This window comes from Arachis ipaensis, chromosome B1 (genome assembly GCF_059453495.1).
Source record: "Arachis ipaensis isolate K30076 ecotype BB chromosome B1, ASM5945349v1, whole genome shotgun sequence".
Lineage (NCBI taxonomy): Eukaryota > Viridiplantae > Streptophyta > Magnoliopsida > Fabales > Fabaceae > Arachis > Arachis ipaensis.
Genome location: NC_142436.1, coordinates 115713750 through 115732778, shown reverse-complemented (window position 1 = coordinate 115732778; position 19029 = coordinate 115713750). Strand labels below are relative to the sequence as shown.

At 39.1% G+C, this 19029-nt stretch overlaps 1 non-coding gene across 1 annotated transcript; it reads right to left on the bottom strand.

The window, feature by feature from the left end:
• Positions 1 to 5491: 5491 nt before the first annotated feature.
• Positions 5492 to 5595, bottom strand: LOC148578031 (small nucleolar RNA R71). Its single transcript, XR_015904085.1, has one exon. It is a non-coding gene; the product is annotated as a small nucleolar RNA R71 (small nucleolar RNA).
• Positions 5596 to 19029: the final 13434 nt, after the last annotated feature.

Genomic DNA, 19029 nt, shown 5'->3' with positions numbered 1-19029 from the left:
ATACCATTGCAACTCCCCGACAACGGTGCCAATTTGATGTGCGAGAATTTATCGTCGATCTAGAATCGATCAAAATAGGAATCACTTCGTTAATAGTATAGTCCAAAACAACAATAAACTCTCACAATCAAAGTTTAAATCCTAAAGATGAGTCACAATACAAAATAATTTATTATAACCGAGAGTATTTAACTCCTGGGTCGTTCTCCCTAGGAGTTGCAATGAAATGTCATTGTTATTGGCTGTGAGGGGATTTTGGGATTTTTGATTGTAAGATGCAAGAAATGTAAATGGCAATAAATGAAACAAGTATGAAATTAAATGAAAGCAATTAAAGGCAATGAAAATGGAAATTAAATGATAAAATGGACTCTTGACAAGAAGTGGGTAATTAAGGATTCCTATCCTAGTTGTGGACCACAAACATGGTAATTGTGTGTGAATTAATCCCAATTAGTCAACCCTACATCGAGGATAAGTCAAAAGGGCATAATTGATTCCAATCCCTAAGTCCTAGTCAACACTAGTAGGTCACTTAGAGTCAAGAAAAACCAAACCAATTAACAATCCTCACACAATGTAGAATGGACATCTACAACTTAATTTCACCCAATCACCCAATTTTCCAACCAAGAGTGTGAAAAAACTAGGCAAAAATCCAACCAAGCATTTTGTCAAACACTTGGTGGGCATATAAAGAAAGCATGATAAAATGATAAGAAATAATAAATGCTACAACTACCAAGCAAGGAAAGTAAAGATAGCAACTCAACAAAGCAATAAATGACATGAAAATATAAATTGCATTAAATGTAAATTAAAATAACAAGAGTGCTCATAAACATAAAAGGCAAAAGAAATGAAATAACAAATAGAAGGAAAGAACAAAGATGCAATAACAATAAATGACAAGAAAAAGTAAATGAAAACAAGAATTAAAAGTAGAAATTACAAGAAATTAAACTAAGAAACCCTAATTCTAGAGAGAAAGGGGAGTTTTTCTCTCTAGAAAACAACCTACATAATGATAAACTAACCCTAATTTCTCCCCCCTTTCACATGGAGTGAGGCCTTGTTCGATATAGGAAGAATCAGCTTCAGAAAGTCCAAAAATCGGGCTCTGGAGGCCCAGAAATCGCCCCCAGCGATTTCCATTAAGTGAGTCACGTGCTGGGACGTTTGCGTACACACAGGTGTGTACGTATGCACACATGCTGATTTTCTTCTTATGCGTGCGCACAGGATATATTGCGCATGCACACATGGCTGTGTGGTTCTTGTGCGTACGCACAGGGGGTTCTGCGGATGCACACTCCAATATGTGCTTCTATTTTGTTTTCTTCATGTTTTGTCCCTCTTGCATGCTCTTCTTCCACTCTTATCAAGCCATTCCAACCTATTACACCTGAAATCACTCATCAAAACCATCAAGGCATCGAATGGGATAAAATTAGGATAAAAGTGATTAAATTAAGTACAAAAGAGCATGTTTTCATAATTAGGCTCAATTAAGGGAGAGAACACAAAAAATATGCTATTTAGATGAATAAATGTGGGTTTATATGGTGAAATCCACTCAAATCAAACAAAAATATATCGTCAAATATGGATTCATCACTGGCGTTGAACGCTAGCCAGGGAGCAGTCCCTGGGCATTCAAACACCAGTGTAGAGAAGCAAGGAATCTGGAATTCCCTAGCCTCTCAGGACCAAGAGGTCCCACAGAAGCTCCACCTATCCCACTTTCTTCCCCATTGATCATATTTGCTCAAGGATGAGCAAAACTCTTAAGTTTGGTGTTGCAAAAGCTTTGCTTTGTGACTTCTACCACTCTTAAGTATAGAAGAAGAGGATGGAGCAAACTAGAGAGCATGCACATAAACTTGTGCAGCCGCCTCAACAGAGACAAAGGAGTGACATAGAAGAGATCAAGCAGTACATTGGATCCTCAAGGAAGAGTAGTAGCCATCATCATCCAGGTGGATTCGTTCTCTTTATCTCCTTGTCTATTATTTTTCTATTTTCTGTTTGTTTTATTTTCTGTTTTCTTGCTCTAGTTGCATGATCATTTGTATTGATGTCTTTAAGTTGTAAAATGTTTCATACATCTCTCACCTTGCTTAAATGAAAATTTTTATTGAAAAGAATTGAGAGATGCATGAATTTCAAGTTTAAAATAAGATTAGTTTAATTAGTTTGATGTGGTGTCATTTGCTTTTATTTTCTGAATGTATGATTAAACAGTGCATAGTTGAAGTTGAAATTTTAGAATGTTGGCTCTTGAAAGAATAAGGAAAAAGGAAAAATATTATTGATAATATAAAAAATCTTAAAATTGATTCTTGAAGCAAGAAAAAGCAGCAAAAAGCAAAAGAAAAATCATGTTGCAAAAGAAAAAAAATATATGCATGCAAGAAAGAAAAAGGCGAGAAAGGAAAAAAATAATAAAGCAGAAAAATCCATTACTGCCCAAAATTGCAGGAAAAGGAGGGCAGATTGAAAAAGCCAGTAACCCTTTAAACCAAAAGGCAAGGGTAAAAGGACCCAAGGCTTTGAGAATTAATGGATAAGAGGGCCCAAACGAATAAAATTCTGGCCTAAGCGGCTAAACCAAGCTATCCCTAACCATGTGCTTGTGGCGTGAAGGTGTCAAGTGAAAAGCTTGAGACTGAGCGATTAAAGTCGTGGTCCAAAGCAAAAAGAGTGTACTTAAGAACTCTGGACACCTCTATCTGGGGACTCTAGCAAAGCTGAGTCACAATCTGAAAAGGTTCACCCAGTTAAAGTGTCTGTGGCATGACTGTATCCGGTGGTAATATTGGAAAACAGAGTGCTTAGGGTCACGTCCAAGACTTAGAAAGCTATGTTCAAGAATCAAAATAAGCTTAACTAGGAGAGTCAATAATATCATCTGGATTCTAAGTTCCTAAAGATGCCAACATCTCTGAGTTTCAATGGATAGTGAGATGCCAAAACTATTCAGAAGCAAAAAGCTACTAAGTCCCACTCATCTGATTTTAACTAAGCTTCATTTGAAACTTAATTGTATCTTAATTTTCTTTTTATCCTACTATGTTTTTAGTTGCTTGGGGACAAGCAATGGTTTAAGTTTGGTGTTGTGATGAGCAGACATTTTATACGCTTTTTGACATCATTTTCATATAGTTTTTAGTAATTTTTATTTAGCTTTTATTAAGTTTTTATAGGTTTTAGTGTTAAATTCAAAATTTTGGATTCTACTATGAGTTTTTGTGTTTTTGGACAATTTCAGGTATTTTTTGGCTGAAATTGAGGAGCTGGAGCAGAAGTCTGATTCAGAGACAGAGAAAGCACTGCATATGCTGTCTGAATCTGACCTGCCTGCATTCAGAAGAACTTTTCTGGAGCTACAGAAGTCCAAATGGAGCGCTCTCAACGGCTATGGAAAGCTGACTTCACGCACTTTCCAACAATATATAATAGTCCATACTTTGCTTCGGATTAGAAGGCCCAAAACTGGTGTCCAACGCCAGCTTCCTGCCCCCTATCTAGTAACATTTTATTTATTTATCTGTTTTATGCATTTTCTTGTGACAACTATATTTTTCTATCTGCCTGACTAAGATCTGCAAGATAACCATTGCTTGCTCAAGCCAACAATCTCTGTAGGATCGACCCTCACTCACCTGAGGTATTACTTGGACGACCCGGTATACTTGCCGGTCTATCTGTGCGAAACGTGCGGAGTCAGTTTCGTGGACCAAGTTTTTGGCGCCGTTGCCGGGGATTATTTGGATTTGACAAACTGTCAGATTATCTTGTTGCTTAGATTAGGTACTTTTTACTATTTTGTTTGTGTATTTTTTTTTCTTTTCAAAAATTTTTCAAAACCTTTTCTTTTCTTTATTAATCTTTGTCTTTTGTGTGAGTCTTTTGTTCTTGTTCTTGTTAAAGTTTCGAACTTTCTTGGTGTCTTTTTCCAAAAATTTTCAAAAATAGTGTCTTTTGTTTGAGTCTAGTGTCAGTTCTTAAGTTTGGTATCCTTTGTATGTTCTTTATTTTCTTTAAAATTTCGAATTGTTCTTAAGTGTTCTTCTTAGTATTCAAGTTGTTCTTATTTCTTTTCTTGTTTTGATCTTAAAAGTTTTAAGTTTGGTGTCTTTTGGTATTTTTCTTTTAAAGTTTTGAAAAACTAGTGTCTTTTGATCTAAAACTTTTAAGTTTGGTGTCTTTTGGTTGTTTTTCTCTTTCTTCATTAATTCGAAAAATAAAAAAATATCTTTTCTATTTTTATTCAAATTTTTGAAAATCTTGCTTTCTTTTCTTATCTTGATTTAAAATTTTAAGTTTAGTATTTTCTTGTTAGTAAAGTTTGAATTTTAAATTTTAAATCTTATCTTTTCATATCTTTCTTTCCTATCTTATCTTTCTTTTAAATTTTAAAATTCAAAACTTTTTCAAATCTTTATCTTATTTTATTTCAATTTCAAAATTTAAAATTAAATCTTTTTCAAATCTTTTCAATTTTTATCTTATCTTTTCTAATTTTTAAATTTCAAAACTTTTTAAAATAAAATCTTTTTCAAATCTCCTATCTTGTTTTCAAATCTTTCATAATTAGTTACTCTTTTCTCTTCCTTATTTTTCAAAACTTCCTAACTAATTTCTCTCTCTTCTATTTTTGAAAAATTCTTACTTCTTTCTCTCTTTTCTTTTTCGAAAATCACACTCAAGTTTTCAAATCTTTTTAGTTGAATTAATAATTAAAATGAAAACAAAAATATTTTAATTCTAGTTTCTCTTTTTACTTCTTAATTTTCGAATTCTTCTACCTTTTTTTTTTCGAATTCTTCTTCTCATTCCCCTATCCTCATTTTTCTTTCTTCTTCATATCTCACAGGGAGTTCTCTATCCTTTGACATAGAAACTCCCATTCTCTTTCTTTCTTGTTTTTCCCTTTTTTATGAGCATGAACAGAGATAAAGAACCTCTCTTTGATCCTGATCCTGAACTTGAGAGGACCCTAAGGAAGCGTTTGCAACAAGTTAAAGCATAACACTTTGGAAGAGACCTCACAAAACTTTTTGAACAAGAAACTGAAAATACAAAAATGGCAGCCGAATAGAATAATAGAGGAGATGCAAGGAAGGTTCTTGGTGACTTCACTGCACCCACTTCTGACTTCTATGGAAGAAGTATCTCCATACCTGCCATTAGAGTAAATAACTTTGAGCTTAAGCCTCAGTTAGTCTCTCTAATACAACAGAATTGCAAATTCCATAGATTTCCACTGGAAGATCCACATCAGTTCCTATCTGAATTGTTGTAAATCTGTGATACTGTTAAGACCAATGGAGTAGATCCTGAGGTCTACATGCTTATGCTTTTCCCTTTTGCTGTTAGAGACAAAGCTAGGATATGGTTAGATTCTCAACCTAAGGAGAGCCTAGACTCTTGGAAAAAGTTGGTCAATGCATTCTTGGCCAAGTTCTTTCCACCTCAAAAGATGAGCAAGCTCAGGGTGGAAGTTCAAACCTTCAGACAAAAAGAGGGTGAATCCCTCTATGAAGCTTGGAAAAGATACAAGCAACTGATCAAGAGATGTCCTCCTGACATGCTCTCAGAATGGGCTATCCTAGACATCTTCTATGATGGTCTATCTGAGATGTCTAAGATGTCATTGGACCATTCTGCTGGTGGATCACTCCACTTGAAGAAAATGCCTGAAGAAGCATAGGAACTCATTGAAATGGTTCCAAACAACCAATTCATGTATACTTCTGAGAGAAACTCTGTGAACAATGGGGTAGCTTAGAAGAAAGGAGTCCTAGAAGTTGACACTCTGAATGCCATATTGGCTCAGAACAAGATCTTGACCCAAAAGGTCAATATGATCTCTCAGTATTTGACTGGATCACAAGCTGCAACTAGCAGCACTCAAGACACCTCCTATGATGGAGATGCTTATGATCCAGATCACCCCTTGATGGAAGAGGTGAATTACATGGGAGAATCCTATGGAAACACCTATAACCCTTCATGGAGGAATCATCCTAACCTTTCATGGAGAGATCAATAGAAGCCTCAGCAAGGCTTCAACAATAATCAAGGTGGAAGAAACCAGAATAGGTTTAATAATAAACCATTCCCCTTTTCTTAGAAAAATATGGAGACCTCTAAGCAGAGTCTTTCTGACTTTGCAACCATAGTCTCTAAACTCTCTAAGACCACTCACAGTTTTATAACAGAAACTAGGTCTTCCATCAGAAATCTAGAGGCACAAGTTGGTCAACTGAGCAAGAAAAATTATAATTTGTCACAGTGGTTACCTTGCAAATCTTAGTTAGATGGATAGAAATTATAATTTTTCACAAAAAAATGCATAAAATAGAATAAAAAAATAAAACATTGCTAGATAGGTGGAAAATCAATGGTGTGAGAATGGTTGAGGGTTCGGAGATATTTTGTCTTTCCGGATTAACTTTTTTTACTATCCACTTCAATAACTTTCTGATTCCTTCAATGGTAGCCGTAAGTGATTAACTCATGTCCTCTCATCAAGCTAACATCCTCCACTGTAGCAATCCACCATGTTGTAAGGGACTCATGTCCTCTCATCAAGCCATCGCTAGGTTTCTGATAATAGACCAAACGTGGTTTCGGATTTTTCACAAAATAGATTTTTGTTGTAAGTATAGCTTCGAACCAACAATTGATCCTAATCAAAAGAACTAGTACCAACAAGTGCACAATTTTGGTTGTGAAGATCAAAAGGGTTTTCAATGATAAGGAAGCAAACAAATAAAGAGATAAAAGAACAAGGCAAAATTATAATTAATAAAGTAATAAAAGACCAAAAGAACTATGTATGTAATATAAACAAGTAAGACTCAAAATTGATGGAAAAGTGGTTTAAAACATAAATGACACCTTGACTTGGGATGAGTCATGGAATCCCTTCCTTGCCATAACCATAACTATGATAATTGTGATGGATTAATCTCACTAAGTCAACCCTTAACATCGAAGGATAAGTCAAGTGAGCATAATTGTTATTAATCCATAAATCCTAGTTAACTTACCAAATTAATTAGTAAAAAGCTAGCTGTTCCGGGGGTTACCTGAAACTATAGGTCGATCTCGGACGAGATCTTCTGTGCTAATCGGTGCTGACGTGTCCGACTCGTAAGTGGTGGCCGGAGCTATCGTGTCTGATTTGTTGGACTGGTGGTGATGCTGATCCTTTGTCACCGGAGGGTGGTGGTACTTGCAAAGGACTCCGATACTTAAGTTAGCAAGGATATTAAGCAGGTTTTTAGTAGAATCAGAGTATGAATTATACCTGGGTGCTCCAGTGTATTTATAGTAGTGTGGAGTGACCTTTTTCTGGAGATAAGATAGTTATCTTATCCTATCTTTGAGTAGAGTTTATCTTATCTTCAAGGGAACTACCCTTATCTCTATAGGCTTGGGCTGCCTTTGGATTTGGGTCGTGTTCCTCTGTTTGGACCCTTATTTGGGCTTTCCTGGTGACTTGGCCGAGCTCTTTAAGAAGAGGTCAGATGGTTCTGACTCGAAGAGGTCGGTCGGCTTGTCGTAAAACATCCCGGGTCGGACATCTCGACCCAGGGTATGAACAGTGCCCCTGCTCGAGTGTGATCTTCCTTTGAGGTCGAGTTCTGTTTTAGGACTTCGATCCTTTTTCTGGAGAAGCCGAGCTCGAGTATTGTCGATCCCCTTTTTGTAGAGCTTCCATTTGAATGCGGAGCGTTTTTCTCACTCCTTTAAATTTTAAAAACGCGCGTTTCTTACTTTGGGAACGTGTGAGGGTTTTTAATAACCCATTAACTCCTCCTCTTTTTGCCGTTTTTCCCTCTTTTCACTTTGAATTTGAAAGATTTCAGTTTTCTCTTCTTTGTTTTCCTGAAACTCCATTTTTATCTTTCTGGCTCGCCTGGGACTTTTCATTTTTCGCTTGCTCCCAAGTTTTTTTCACATCTTCACGCTTCTCCTTGTTTTCGGAGGTGACTGTTTGGCACTTCGTTCTTTCGAAGGCTGGTTGTCTGGCGCGGTTTTTGCTGCTTCAATCTCTTAGTGTTTCTTGTCTCCTCCTATTTGCAGGTTGGTTTTCTTCCTTTCTCTTTTCATATCTGATTTTGAGGAAGTTTTGATGTTTGCTTGGAGAAAGTTTGGATCTTTCTTCTTTTGCTGTGCCTGATTGCTGTTGTAATGTGTGTTCTGCGAGTTTCTTCGTCTTTTGTATGTGCTTTTTTTGCCTTTTCTGATGGTTGATGCTTTTAGGGCTTTGCATGTTGTTTCTGTATTCTTTGATTTTGAAGTTCTTGGAATAATGACTTGTTTGATTCTTGAAAAACAGTTACATCTTTGATGATTTCTACTTGGCATATTTTGATGTTGGTAGTTCCCTTTGTTGATAGACTGTAAAAGAATAGTAGCTTTGATGACATTTTGTGATTAACTTTCTTTCTTCGAAGTGTCGCTATTTGAAATATTCTTTTTCTTGTTTGAGAGATGTCGGACGTAAGCTGTAGATTTTTCCTGAAACCTTGTTTTGTTACTGCCTCCAAAGGATGCCCCTAGACTTTGGTTTAAGTCTTGGGGTTTCCTTTTTTGCTACTTTTTCTGTCATGTACGCCTTAGATCGAGTTATATCCGTGTTTGCCCGAGCTGTTTTGTTGATTTGCCCAAGCTGATTGATTGGTAACCATCTCCTTTTTCTTTCTGTAGGACTAGTTGACCCATGCCTTCTAACAAAAATATTGTTGAGACCTCCTCCAAAGTTCCTGAGGGCATGTTTGACTGGCTGGACTCCCTCGTCCTGATGTGTGTCTCGGTGGTCAATTCTGAATACTATGTGGAGCTTAGGAAACATCATCGGATTTGTAGTAGTAGGGATCAGGAGAGAGATTATGAGCTTGTAGCACCTGATTCTGATGAGAGGGTTTGTTTCCCGACCTCGGTCCAGGGGGAGTGTCCCTTCTTTTATGCCTATGACTATTTTTTCAGTCAGTTGAACATTACTTTCCCTTTTATTCCTTTTGAGACCAATTTGATGTGGTCGTGCAATGTATCTCCCTCCCAGCTTCACCCGAATTCGTGGGGCTTTCTTAAGATTTTTCAATTACTGTGTAAAGAGTTTGATTTTAAACCATCTCAAACCCTTTTTCTTTACCTCTTTGTTTTGACCAAGCCTGGGGTGGCTAAGAAGAAGGCTGCTTGGGTATCTTTCCGTGCTGCCCAAGGAAAGAAAGTTTTTTCAATGTATGATGAATCTTTTTGCGATTTTAAAAACTATTTCTTTAAGGTCCGAGCTGTTGAAGGAGCCCGGCCTTTCTTTTTGGATGAGAATGGCGAGCCCAGTTTTCCTTTAAAGTGGCAAAAGAATGTAGTGGTGTCTATGTATACTTGGGGATGTTGGATAAGGTTGAGCAAGCCTTTGTGACTGTGTTGGAAGAGAACTGGGGGCAGCCTCCCCATCTTGATACAAAGAAATTTCTAGGAAACCCCTCTCTTCTCCGAGCTGAGCTGGGTAGTAGTCAACTTCTTTGTGCATTGTTTATTTTGTCGAGTTCCTTCTTTTTCCTCTCGATTTATAACTCGGTTTCTTGCTGTATGTTATTTCAGAGATGATTAAAAACAATGACTCCATGAGGGCCTTTAAGAAGGCGAGAAAGGCTACAGCTGCCCAAAATATCTCGGCCAAGGTGGCTGGGGAAAGATCCTCTCATGTTCCTTCAAAACAGCCGATATCGAGCTCTTTTGGGCCAAAGAAGATGATTCCTACTCCTCAGGTTCACTTGATTGATCCTCCCCAGGCTTCTGCTACTACCTCTTCTCCTACTGCCGTTCCTCCTCTGAAAAGACAGAGGACTGTTGAGCCCTTCAATTTGGATGCCCCCGACTTCGATGTTGTCGGGTTTGTTGATCAACAAATTGCTCCTTATGGTGTCATTCCTACTGACGATGTTTCCCTCCTTCGTCACTTGGACTTTATTACCTGGAGTAGCATTAAGATGGCACATATGGGGGCAGCTCTATACCGAACTGCCCAGGATCTTCCTATTCATGCAACGAAGGCTTTTATGGAGGAGGCCAAATTCGAGTTCGACCGGATCAAGGGTTTAAAGGAGGAGCTTGAAGTGAAGGTGGCAAAGCTAGAAAATGAGTTAGAGGGTGAGAAGACTCGAGCTACTGCTGCTGTGGCTTTTGCAAAGTTGGCTGAGGATATGGTGCTGAAGCATAAGAAGAGCTATGTCACAACTTATGGGGAGATGATGGATCTTTGGGAGAGTTTGGAATCTGTTCGAGCTGACTATGCCGAGCTCTAGGGTCATCTTATAGGCAGTGTGAATGTTGCTTACGAGAATTTGAAGGATCAGGTTCGAGTTCTTGTGCCCGAGCTCGACCTAACCCTTTTTAGCTTGGACAACATTGTAAGAGATGATAAGATTGTCCCTGATGACCCTAATGATGATGATGATGAGGTCAACCCTCCTCTTGTACCATCTACCAAAGCCTCTGTTGCCCCGCCTTCCTCAACTCCAGCTGCTGAAGTCGGTCAGCCCAAGTCTGATCCTGACGTCCAGATCCTGAACCGGGATGATGGGACGGTAGATGCGGTACCGCTTCAGACTCGTCCTCCTTCACCCCGAGATGCTGCTACTGGGAAGTCTTTGGATCCTTTATGATTTTTCTCTGACATATTATGTACAGCCCGGTCTGTGGGCTTTTTAATCTTTTATTTCTGTAATTAGTGGTTTGCCAGACTTTGGATACTTTAGTTTCTTTTCCTTTAGCAACCTTATTTTGAAAAACAAAGTAGTTTCTCGAGCTCTTGGGGTCGGCTTCAAGAGGCCTCTTGAGCCTGTTTATCATAGTAATCTTGTTTTTTTTTTTTGCGATATGCTTGACGATTGCTTGCTTTAGCACTCTTCAGGGTGTTGGAATCTTATTTTCTGACCTTCTTTGATTGCCTTTGTACTTTAATACTTGTAGATTTTCTGGGTCCAATTTGGAGTCCCTTGTGGCGCATATCTTCTGTCGATCGATGTCTTTGAATTATTTTTAGTAATCCTTTGAGGTTTACTTCTTATACTTCTGTAGCTTTGGTCCGACTTCTTCATCTCGGTTTGTCTGAAGTTATTTCTAGTAATCCATTTTATTTAGGTCTTTTTTATGGATTACTTTTTATAACTTTGTAGGTTTTGTTGGGCCGACTTCATCATGTCGGTCCCTTCTAAGTTATTTCTTAGTAATCCATTTCATTTGGACCCTTGTCAGGTCTCTTTTATGGATTACCTTTATAACTTTGTGATTTTGTTGGGCCGACTTCATCATGTCGGTCCCTTCTAAGTTATTTCTTAGTAATCCATTTCATTTGGACCCTTGTCAGGTCTCTTTTATGGGTTACCTTTATAACTTTGTGATTTTGTTGGGCCAACTTCATCATGTCGGTCCCTTCTAAGTTATTTCTTAGTAATCCATTTCATTTGGACCCTTGTCAGGTCTCTTTTATGGATTACCTTTATAACTTTGTGATTTTGTTTGGCCGACTTCATCATGTCGGTCCCTTCTAAGTTATTTCTAGTAATTCTTTTTTTAGGGCTGGCCAGGCCTCTTTCTAGGGATTTACTTTTTATAACTTTGGTTATTGTGGTCAACTGGTCCGACTTCTTTACGTCGGTTCGTCTTTAAGTTATTTTTAGCAACCCATTTTTATTAAGACCTCGTCAGGTCCTTTCCTATGGATCACTTTCGATAACTTCTTGCATTATTCTGCTTTTGCCGCTTTTCATCTTTGCCAATTTTGTAGAAATTGAGTTTGATCCTCGTTTGGTCGACTTTTTGATGAATTTGGTTTTCATCTTCGTTGGTCTTTATCGTGATCGAGCAGTGAATTTGATTTTCACTTTCTGCCGATTTGTAGCTTTGTAATCAGGCGATGAATTTTTTGCGTTTCAGATTAATGCGTCTTGATGAGAGGATTTGTAGAAAATCTAAAAAACTTTTTTCAAAATAAAAAATATGCAAATATATACATGTGGGCATTTTATCCCTCTAAGTCAGGTAGTTGATGGATCTTGGCTCGGTGCCTCGTTAAAAAACCTTTTTCAGGAAAAAGAGTGCACCTCATCCTATGATCTTTATTACCTCCTAACTGTAATACCTTCTTAAGTTGTAGGCGTGCCATGACCTTGAAAGCTCTCGCCCTTCGAGTTCGGTCAGCTTGTTGTAGCCCTTTCCGAGTACTTTTACGACTCGGTAGGGTCCTTTCCAGTTTGCTGCCAGCTTTCCTTCTCCAGGTCAATTTGTTTCGATATCATTTCGGATTAGGACGAGGTCATTCTCGGCAAAACCTCGCTATACTACCTTTCAGTTGTATCTTGAGGCCATTTGACGTTTTAACGCCTCTTCCTTGATCCGAGCTCTTTCTCAGATTTCTGGAAGTAGGTCGAGTTCTTCCTTTTGAAGTTGGGAGTTGGCCTCTTCACTGTAGTAGATTACTCTGGGTGATCCTTCTTCGACCTCCACTGGAATCATTGCCTCCATTCCGTAAGCTAATCGGAAAGGTGATTCCTTTGTGGTGGAGTGTGGAGTTTTCCGTTATGCCCATAGGACTTGTGGGAGCTCTTCAGCCCAGACTTCCTTTGCATCCTGTAATCTCCATTTTAGCCCAGATAATATAACTTTATTGGCGGTTTCTGCTTGTCCATTGGCCTGGGGATGTTCTACGGATGTGAATTGGTATTTTATTTTCAAGTCGGCCACCAATTTTCTGAAGCCTGCGTCTGTGAATTGAGTGCCATTATCTGTGGTGATGGAGTATGGAACCCCAACCTTGTGACAATGTTTCTATATAGGAATTTTCGACTTCTTTGAGCAGTGGCATTGGCTAGAGGTTCTGCCTCGATCCATTTTGTAAAATAGACTACCCCGACGATGAGGAACTTGATCTGTCCTGATCCTTGAGGGAATGGCCCAAGGAGATCGAGTCCCCATTTGCAAATGGCCAGGGTGAGGTTACGCTGATGAGCTCCTCTGGTGGGGCGATGTGAAAATTAGCATGCTTCTGACATGGTGGACATGTCCTTACGAATTCCATTGCTTCTTTTTGTAAAGTTGGCCAATAGAATCCGGCCCGGAGTACTTTTTTGGTGAGGGCTTGTGCTCCGAGATGGTTGCCACAGATGCCACTGTGTACTTCTTCTAAAACTTTCTTTGTGTTGGAAGTCGGCACACATTTTAACAACGGTGTTGAAATCCCTCTCTTGTATAGAGTATTGTTTATGATGGTGTAGTATTGTGCTTCCTGCTTTAACCTCTTTGCCTCCTTCTTATCTGTAGGGAGTGTTTCTGTTTTGAGGTAGTTAATTATGGGAGTCATCCATCCTTGATCCAGACCTGTTATGGCTAGGACCTTTTCTTCTTCCAAGATTGACGGGTTCTGCAGCATCTCTTGGATGAGGCTTCTATTGTTGCCCCTGGTTTGGTGCTGGCTAGTTTTGAGAGTGCATCAGCTCGAGCATTCTGTTCCCGAGGTATGTGGCGGACCTCATATTCCCCGAGTTGTCTGAGTTGTTCCTTAGTTTTGTCCAAGTACTTTTTCATAGTGGGATCCTTGGCTTGGTAGCTCCCTGCTATTTGTGAGGTGACTACTTGTGAGTCGCTGAAGATGATAAGCTTTTGAGCTCCAACCTCCTTAGCCATGATGCACGGAAACTTGTCTCTCAACAAATTTCTTTCGACAAGTATACCGAATTGTCGTCAAGTAAAAACTCACAGTAGAGTGAGGTCGAATCCCACAGGGATTGATTGGTCAAGCAACTTTAATTAGAATAATGTTCTAGTTGAGCTAAGCAGAAAGTGAGTTGAGAATTGTAGGAAATTGAATGGCGGAAAAGTAAATAGCAGAAAATAAATGACGGGAAGTAAATTGCAGAATCTTAAATAGGGAAGGGAAGTTTAGCATGAAAGTAAATGGCATAAAGTAAAGAGAATGGGTAAGATCAGAAATGGGGAATTCATTGGGCTTAGGAGATGTTGCATTCTCCGGATCAAGTTCATTTTCATCTCTTCCTCAATCAATGCATTCATTGATCTCCTTGGCAATCTTAAGTGACTGAATTCCAATTCCTTCGTAATTTAATCTCTCAAATCAGATCAATAGCCAATTCCTTGGTCTAATTGCTCATGAGAAGAGATGAAGTGTGGTCACTGATTATACCACATGTATTTCCAAATCAAAGTATTGGGAGAATTATATGTCACCATATCCGTCCAAACCCCAATTTGGTCCAACATGAGAAAGCATTTCTAGCATGATCTCTTCATCCCTTTTCCAAGGTTCAGAAGAGATCCAAGTATGAATAGCTTCTTTTCCAAGATAACTACTCAATTGGATGAAGATTGAAAGCTTCCTAGTAAAATCAAGAGAAAATAAAGAAGATGAATAATGAAAACTATTATTGATCCATCAAATTACAACAGAGCTCCCTAACCCAATGAAAGGGGTTTAGTTGTTCATAGCTCTGGGAAATGAAAGCAAAGATAGAGAGTACATTCTGAAAGTTAAACTAGAAGTGCAGAGAAAGTAAAATACAGAGAGTAACTCTAATAATGCCAAAAAGCTCTTTTTTAGTTCAAAGCTCTCCCTATTTATACTACTCTTCTGATCTTCTAGTTGATTCTTCAAGTCTTGGATATGGGCCTTTGGATCTTGAGTTGAAGCAGTTATCTTCTTCAGTGGGCTCAGCTTTAGTGGTGTTAACGTTAAGTGAAAATGTGGGGTTGAGAACGTTAGTGACAATCACCTTTTTCACTAACATTCCTAACCCAAAGTGGTCCACGTTAACTTCAACGTTAGTGGCACTAACGTGACCACTAACGTTGACCCTTCGCCCTTCGCAAATGTTACTGGGGTTTACCTTTTTCAATAACATTAAGAGTACCCCTTTCTCCCTACGTTAGAGTTCACGTTAGAATAGTTAACGTGGCCTTTAACGTAGGCTTGCCAAACCTTCGAAAGCATTAGTGACACTTACCTTTGTCACTAACGCTTCAGAACGCCCCTACTTCCCTCGTTAGAGTTCACGTTAGCTAGGTTAACATGACTTCTAACGTGGTATTGTTAGCCAACTCCAACGTTAGTGACAAAGGTGAGTGTCACTAACATTGGCTCATCATCCCTCTTCTCCACGTTAGCTTCCACGTTAATGTAATTAACATGGTAACTAACGTGGCTCAATCCAACGTTAGTGACAAAGGTGAGTGTCACTAACGTTGGTGATTCTTGCTCCCTCCACGTTAGAGTCCACGTTAACTAGGTTAACGTGGCTTTTAACGTAGCCAGTATGGGCTTAGTCCAACGTTAGTGACAAAGGTGAGTGTCACTAACGTTGGCATCATCTTCTTCTTCCACGTTAGAGCTCACGTTAACTAAGTTAACGTGGCTCTTAACGTGGCCAATTGCCCCTTTTGGAACGTTAGTGGCACTTACTTTTACCACTAACGTTGGAGTTCTACTTCTCTTCCACGTTAGCTTCCACGTTAACATAGTTAACGTGGCAACTAATGTGGGCTATGATGGCTCACGAAGGCTTAATTGGCAATCACTTTTCTCATTAACGTTGCAAGCTAGCCTTCATTCCACGTTAGTGGTCACGTTAGCTAGACTAACATGGCTGCTAACGTGGTTCTTCCTTGCTTTCTTTATCCTAAAATCAAGCAATAAAGTGCATCAAAGCTCTGATCCAAGTTATGAGACATGCATTATTCAATTTGTCCTTTAATTCATGCATAATTCTCATGAAATCATGTAAAATTTACAATGTTTGCTTGAATCAATATGTAAGTGATTATTTACCCAAAACTTGCTTATTTCCTAAGAAAATACATGAAACTATCTTAAAACCATAAAGAAAAGGTCAGTGAAACTGGCCAAAATGCCCTGGCATCACAACACCAAACTTAAAGCTTGCTTATCCCTAAGCAAGTACTGGAACAAGAGAATGATGAATGAAATGACAAGAGGAATGAATCATTATTGTGGAAGTCATGTTCTTGGTTTTATGGGTTTCATGCATAGCAACTTAGGTTCATTCCTTTACTGACTTTCAGACCTTTATCATGCCTTGGAATACTCACTTGATTACACCCTTTGAGACTTTTATTTATTGATCCCTTTGTCTTTCCAAGGTTTATTTCTTCCTTAGGCTAAGTGTTCTGTGAGGGGGCGACTCTTTAAGATAAGCTTTCAGCCAACACTCCCGAACCAGTTGGTTCAAGGTGATAGGTGTTGAAACACCCCTAAGGACTTACTCCCTCAAGTCTCTCTCCCCCATACATGCACACCACAGGCACATGGTTTGTTATTTTCTTTCCTTGAGGTCTTGGTGTCCAGCACCTCTTTGGGTTACTAAATATTCTGTAGCAAGGTTGCTCTTGATAGTGGATTTTCAGTTGATAATCCCGGGTTAGTTAACCCAAGTTACCAAGTGATGAAGCACTCGTAAGAACTTATTCATCCAAGCAGATCCTTGGTACAAGAGCACCACAGACACATCCCTCAAGATTCAAGCCCTTGGTGCCTAGCCTTATTCTTTATTAACTTTTCTTTCTTTTTCAACTCTTATTGTTCTTTTCCTTTTTCTTATTAGGATCTTGTTATTTAGCTTGTCTCATGGGGTGTGTTTCAAGCATATGACTTCAGGACAGATAGTTGCCTTCCTACCTTGTTGGTGAACCAACTTAGCTAATCTATTACCACACCACAAACTTAGGAACTTACTCCACAATATGAACCTCACTCTGGTCTTTCATAGCATACATTCTCTTTTTATTTGATTCAAAAGGATAAGCATACAAGTAGCAAGGTGAAAATGCAGCAGTGACATTAGACTAGCAAGCATAGACTTAAGCAATGACAACTTAAAGGCAGAATTTAAAATCCTAAACTACCATGAAAACATGTTCTATTTCATACATGATTTTCCTTATTTAAAGCTTTGAAAAAGATGGAACAAAGAGGGAACTCCACCACCTTTTACTAATGGGGGTGCTCATGCTCTCCCTCTTGTTTGTCCTCTTTGTGTCCACTTGTGTTTCCTCGTATTCGTGCTAGTCTGGCTTTCATCCACTCCTCAAGTGCCTTCCTTACTGATTCATGACTCTTTTCTACCCTCTCTCTTTCTTCTCGCGCTAATTCATCCTTTACTTCTTCATATCTTGTGATTCCCGGGTGCAGTACAGGCAGTTGTCCAACTAAGTACCCGAGCCTGGCTTGAGTGTTTACATGATGTCCAATCTCGTTCATGTAAACTCCTTCTGCAAACGCTCTGTATTCGTCAAAGAGTTCTGCCTGTTCCAGTTGTTTTTTATGCATTTCATGTATGTGTGCACCTTGATGTGCTTGGATGTTGATTAGCTTTTGGATGGCTTCTTGTTGTTGATCTTGCCTTTGCTCTATCCTGTGGAAGGATTCACCCCAATGTTTCCCTTTGAAAACACGTGTATAGTACTTCTCCTTTTGTGGTGGCCGAATCCTCCTTCTTCAATTGTCCCATCAATTCTCCTACAAATAAAGGGATGTGATTAATGAATTTTTGGAAAGTGGTGACAAAATTTAAAAGAAAAGAAAGAGTAACTACTTTTTAAAGTTTTTGTTTCTAACTACTAAGTGTTGTTCATGAGTGCACACCAACTGACTAACTCAACATCCATGTATGCAACATTGGCAACACCAAACTTAGTTTGGTGCCATGTGGTGTAAACGATTTGTTCAAGGCCCCTAAGAGTGACATGATATGGGTTACATTTATGTTCTCTTAGTGTGCCTTGAACACCAAACTTGTTCCTCACTATATGTTGCACAAAAGGATTCATTCAAGTGCATGTCAAGTTGATTTGAAATCCCTGAACCTTGCTTTATTAACTACTTTTAAAAGCATGTAAAACATGGGTTGCCTCCCATGAAGCGCTTCTTTAGCGTCACTAGCTTGACGTTCTGCCTTTGTCATGGTGGTTGGTAATGCTTCAGATCTTCCCCTCTTGCAGTAAACCTATATCCATTGGCTCCATCAATGATCTCCACATGTTCTAGGGAGAGAACTTTGTTGATGGTGAAAACCTTAGGTAACTGAGATGGGATGGTGGGGAGATGAGGTGGGATATCTAGGAAGTAAGCTGAGATCACTTTATCCCCTGGAGAGAACTCTTCTGTAGGGATCTTTTTATTCCTCCATCTCCTTGGTACTTTCTTCTTTGTTTCTTTTGCTGTTATCCTGCTCTTTGTGGTCTCTTTCCCTCGGGAGATTTTGTTGCTGGTCTCATATGATTTTGGTGGTTTTGGCTCCACTTGAGTTTCCTTTAGCTGTGACAGCTGCTGATTCTCTTGTTCATCACCCAAAGGAATTCCAGGGTGTACAGCTTGTGCTTCAATGCTTTTTTCTCCCACCATTGCTCTGTCATGCTCTGCCCTTAGTTTCTTGCCTTCCTGACTTGCTTCTTGTGAGGGTTTAAAGACGTTGAATGTGAGTTGTTCGTCATGTATCCTCAGTATTAGCTCTCCTCGCTCCACATCTATGAGCGCTCTGGCTGTAGCTAAGAATGGTCTTCCCAATATGATTGGGTGAAGGTGACTTTCTTCCATTTCCAGTATGACAAAGTCTGTGGGAAGGAAGTAGTTCCCAACCTTCACCAGCACATTTTCAACCACTCCTATTGCTTGTTTTTGAGTTTTGTCCGCCAGCCTGATGACTATGTCTGTGGGTATCAGCTCATTGATTTGCAGCCTCTTTATAAGGGATAAAGGCATTAAGTTGATGCTTGCTCCCAGATCACAGAGTCCTTTATCGAACATTGTTTCTCCTATGGCACAGGGGATGTGAAAACTCCCTGGGTCCTTCCTTTTTGTAGGCAGCTCTGGTTGAATGAGGGCACTGCACTCCTTATTCATCACTATGGTTTGTCCTCCCTTGAGTGAGCATTTCCTGGTCAGCAGCTCCTTCATGTACTTAATGTATGAGGGCATTT